A 5345-nucleotide genomic window follows, 5' to 3' on the forward strand; every position below is an offset into this window, starting at 1 on the left:
TTTTTAATTATGTTAAAGAAAATTTAATATTTGTTATCGACATATTTATTTTCATTAAAGTACAAAAAAAAGCAAAAACATCTCTGAATAATGAAATGTAATAGATTTTGCGACTGTCACTTACAGAATAGCAAAATCGTCTCAAAAGTTGTCTCTAACTCAAAATCTCAAATTTAGAGACTTGAGACTGTATCACGTTACAGAATCGCACGGGTAAATTGATTTTTACAAAAAATTTACACAGTGTGCACATGTTCTTTTGCGTAGAACTCCTTTGTGCATTGGCGACCTTCGGCCGCGCTAACTCTGGTCGGTCCATGATGAGCCTTTTGGACGTCACATGGACCTTCTCTTCTTAATTGGCGCAGACACCGCTTACGCGATTATAGCCGAGTTAACAACATCGCACCAGTCGTTTCTTCTTTTCACTACGTGGCGCCAATTAGATATTACAAGCGAAGCCAGGTCTTTCTCTACTTGGTCCCTCCAACGGAGTGGAGGTCTTCCTCTTCCTCTGCTTCCCCCGGCGGGTACTGCGTCGAAACTTTCAGAGCTGGGGTGTTTTCGTCCATCCGGACAACATGACCTAGCCAACGTAGCCGCTGTCTTTTAATTCGCTGAACTATGTCAATGTCGTCGTATATCTCGTACAGCTCATCGTTCCATCGAATGCGATATTCGCCGTCACAGTATATACAGTAGATAACCTTTTCGTGGTAGCTTTCTAAGGGGTGAACAGCGGCTATCTTGCATTTTCAGTGATAGCAACGCAGTGCTGTATAAATAGAGGTAGTAAATACTTAGCAAATTTATTCTATTAAATAACAAAAACTATAAATATTGTCGCTTAATATAAAAGGCAATTATTTATTAATGACATATATTTACTAATAATCATTTATTGATATTCAGATATTATTTTTGTAGTGAGTTCTTAATAATAAGCCCTGTTTTAAGATTTCTCGGTGGTGAGTTTTCTTCTGAATGTATTTGTTTACATTTGACCGACAGAAAACATAAAAGGTGCAGCTTTCCATATTCGAACATTCAAATTAAATCAAAACAAAGTTCAGTTTGTATAAAGTTACTAAATATTTTATTTAAAGTTTAATAATTGGAGTGAACATACTTAGGTTTTATACAATAGAAAATATCCATTGAACCAGATATCGCCAAAGAAGCGGTACTTAAACAAACTGAAAAAACACAGGGAAAACACACCCATCGTACGGGCTATTATTGGAATCAAGGAATTGATTACTCAAAATTATTTGAGTCGTATGTTAATACGGAGTTTCAAGCTACTAATCTTGGGTTGGCAATGTAACCATTTTTTTATGCAAAGGTTTATGTATTTTAAAATATTCTTAGCTTGATTGTAGGCAGCAGCCGTTGAAACCTGAAGGAAGCCGATTTGGATGAAACGGATCATTCAATAGACGAAAACATAGCTGTACAAAATTCCTTGGATTCACAACTAATCTAGTGTCGTCGGGATTACGGGGGACATTACGATTCCTCGTTGAACATCAAATGGTGGATTGTGTAGTAACGACAGCGGGTGGCGTTGAAGAAGATGATTTGGTCTCCTTCTCGTATTATACAACGACTTGGGGAAAGGATAAACGACAGCAGCTTAATATACTACTGTGCTGCGAAACATAAAATACCTGTGTTTTGCCCTGCGCTTACAGATGGTAGCCTAGGTGACATGATGTATTTCCTCTCTTTCCGTCACCCCGGATTAGTGGTAGATATTTTGTCCGATTTTCGACGTCTAAACACTATGGCTGTGAAAGCCACCAAATCGGGAATGATTATAATTGGTGGCGGTATTATAAAGCGTCACATATGCAATGCGAATTTTATGAGAAATGGAGCCGATTATTCCGTTTTTATTAACACAGCTTCGGAATTCGATGGCAGTGACAGTGGTGCTCGACCATATGAGACTATTTCTTGAGGTAAAATAGAAAAAGAAGCTTCACCAGTTAAGGTGTATGCAGAAGCTAGTTTAGAAGTGCCATTGTTTGTTGGTGAGACCATTGATAAAACACATTTCAATGCAAAAAAAGAAAACGAACCATGATAATAAATAATTGTAAAAAAATGCAAATTTGTGGACTTTAATTTGAAATAGTAAACGAACTTTTTAATAAAGCTTAGTCAATATGTATTTCTCATAAACTCTTTATTCCAACGAAATTAAACAAATTTTATTAACATTATAAATATTTTTAATAATTTATTTTTGAATCTTTAAGTTTTGCATTTTCCACACCACCCCTGAGGTTTGCAATAAGGCGCGTTACCGACTTTTTTTAGGTGTTCGGTTCCCCGGTAGGCCTATTTTCACCTTTACAACTTAAAATAAACATAATTAATAATTTAAATAAAAATATTGCACAAATAGTTTAATAAGATTTTTAAGCTCCCACAATAGATGTATCCAAAATCCTATAACTCTACTGAACATTTTGCTGCCAAATTTGCAATCAGAAGTACAAGAGACTTCAACGTTTCTTCAATAAAAACACTCGCTTTCAAATCGTTTAGTATAATGTTTATTAAACTCTTACAAAAAGTATTGATATAAAATTTATATTAACTTATACTAATCAATGTACGACGAAGGTATATAGATGTACGGAGCGGGATGGATAAAAGTTGTACCCCGGACCGCTGATTTAACGAAGAGTTTATTTACGTGGCGCTGCGTGGGATCGAATGTGTGTGTTCCGAAGTGTGTGAGACGAAAAGTAAGTTTCCGCGGCGCAGTGGAGAATCGAATGTTGATAGTCGGAAAGTGAGGAACGAATCGTGCGCTTTCCCTTCTGCCCATCCTTTTTGTTGAGTGGTTTGATTGATGTGGTGAGTTGTATTGGTGTTGTATTATAATGTAGTCAACTGTGGTGAACTAAGCTTTCTTATTAGTGTGCGCCCGTTTTTCCGAGTAGAGTGGGTGGATGCTTAACTCATTTAAACATCTACTAAATATATTAAACTACCGCAACTAACTTTTAAAAGGGGGAGGTAGTTACCTACATATGTGAAATGCACAAAAATTTGATGTGCCGAAAATGAGGGTTGGCTGCCTGTCTATTAAAAATTCTTAAAGAAAAATATGTTCTAATTCTTATAAAAAGATATTTTAGAACGTCGGGTTGTGAATTTTCGCAGCAATGAAAAGGCTCTACATCTCCCATCATACTATGTAATTTTTTTGAAAATCCTATAAGATGACAATAAGAATCAAAATTGTCATTCAATGTAGCATCAAGTTTTTTCAAAAAATCTATGAAGGGTTCAGGAGCTTTTACCAGATTTGACGAATCGTACACTTTTTCTTTTGTAAAAGTGAATGCGTCTTTTTCAAAAAGTGGCAAAGGTTGGGAACAATTATGCAATTTAAAATATTCATAATACATATAACCACAAAAATATGCAAATGAATTTCGCTGTAGGAAATCGCTTTCAATTACATCGATTTCGATACAATTTCTAACACTATAGGGGCTATCTAAGAACGGTATTGGCAAACCTTGAAATGTTTGCCAAGAACTATACTGAATCAAAGGGTCATTACATACTCTTTCAAGGGTATTGAAAGAAAATAGCTCTAAGTCTCTACCCTGCAGAGATTCACAATTGCCACGTGTCACGAATTTGACATGTCTAAGACCGCAAGATTGGCGGAAAAGGTCAGAAAACATAGACGGAGTTGTTCTTGAGTTCAATCCTCCCTCTTTCCTAATCTGTCCGAAGTAGTGTTCTAGTTCGTCTTGGCAAAGTCTTCTTGTCTTGATAGATTCAAAACCCTCCCGGGACAATATGCGCCACAATCGCCTTAAACTGCGAATGTTAAGAAGCCAACCTCTAATAAACGAAAATGTATTTGTGATATCTCGACCAAACATATCACAAACGGTGATAGAGTTAAGTGCTTCTTCGGCTTCTACTAAAAAATTCATTTGATCTAAGCTGCCAGATGAGGGTTCACCATATTTTTTAAATGCTCTGAGGCATTTACTATTAAAAATATTGAAGAGTTGGTCGAAAAACAATACAAACTCCGCGGTATTTAAAAAGGTTTGGGACTGAGACGTATTTAAGTGACCCGTTGTATACGTTGCTAACATTGCGCTAGCAACTGTATTGCTAAAGACTTGGGCAGCTAAACGTACATTCATTTTTTGAAAAGTACTGGGCGGAAGTCAATTTTGGCGCATATCGAATATCCGTTGTGAATCCTGTTGATGGAAATGAACTACAGTGGGCGACAAAAGTCTACGTACGACCCATATTTTTGATGTATTGCTGAATGTAAAAATAGTATGGAGAAAGTAATGATGCAGTTTTGTTTTAATTACATTTTTATTAGGAAATTATAAAACAAAAAGTGTACTCCAATACAAACATAACAAACTGTTCACAAAAAACTAAAAAAAACCATTGAAAAAAGTCTACGTACGGCATGTATTATATACTTTATGTTCATGTTGCAAACTAGAAAGTAACGGGAAAGTACCGTTTATTTATATTTTGAGTTTATGCTTTACAATAAGCTTCATGTTAAGCACATTTCGATATAATCGCGTATAGTTTACACAACGTATAGTTGTCACAATGGGTCCTCGGAAAGAAATTTCAACAGATGTGCGAAACCTGGTGGTAAAATACAAAAAGAAGAAAAAATGATTTAGTGAAATATCAAAACTGCTTAATTTACCTAAATCAACTGTTCAGACCATATATGAAAACTTTATAAAAAATAAAAGTGTTGAAGATAAACCACGAACCGGTCGACCGAAAAGGCTTAGTAGGAGAGATGTCTCTTTTATTTTAAAAGAAGTTGATAATAATCCACAAATTCATGCCACTAAGTTAGCCACGGAATTGACAGTAGGATCGGATAAAATTGTACATTCCAGAACAGTTCAAAGGGCTTTAAATGACAATGGATTGCACAGCAGAACTCCACGCAGAAAACCCTTTATCAGTGAAAAGAACCGAAAGCTTCGTTTGGAATTCGCCCACAAGTATAAAGATAAAGATCTTGATTTCTGGAAACAAGTTTTATTCACAGACGAATCCAAGTACAACATTTTTGGAAGTGATGGAAGAGCCAAAGTTTGGAGAAGAGCCAATACAGCAATGAAGCCCAAACACCTCATCCCTACTGTCAAGCATGGCGGTGGAAATGTTATGGTTTGGAGCGCTGTGGCTGCATCTGGAGTCGGAAACTTAGTATTTGTGGAGGGGAACATGGATCGTTTTCAATATAAGAATATATTAGAACAAAATTTAAGAGCATCCGTGGATAAGCTAAACCTTGGTAGAAGCTG

General features: G+C 36.0%; 1 pseudogene; it reads left to right on the forward strand.

Moving 5' to 3' along the window:
* Nucleotides 1-1413: 1413 nt before the first annotated feature.
* Nucleotides 1414-2333, forward strand: LOC125775572 (probable deoxyhypusine synthase; annotated as a pseudogene).
* The last annotated feature ends 3012 nt before the right edge of the window (nucleotides 2334-5345 follow it).

The sequence above is a fragment of the Bactrocera dorsalis genome, chromosome 1 (genome assembly GCF_023373825.1).
Source record: "Bactrocera dorsalis isolate Fly_Bdor chromosome 1, ASM2337382v1, whole genome shotgun sequence".
Classification (NCBI taxonomy): Eukaryota; Metazoa; Arthropoda; class Insecta; order Diptera; family Tephritidae; genus Bactrocera; species Bactrocera dorsalis.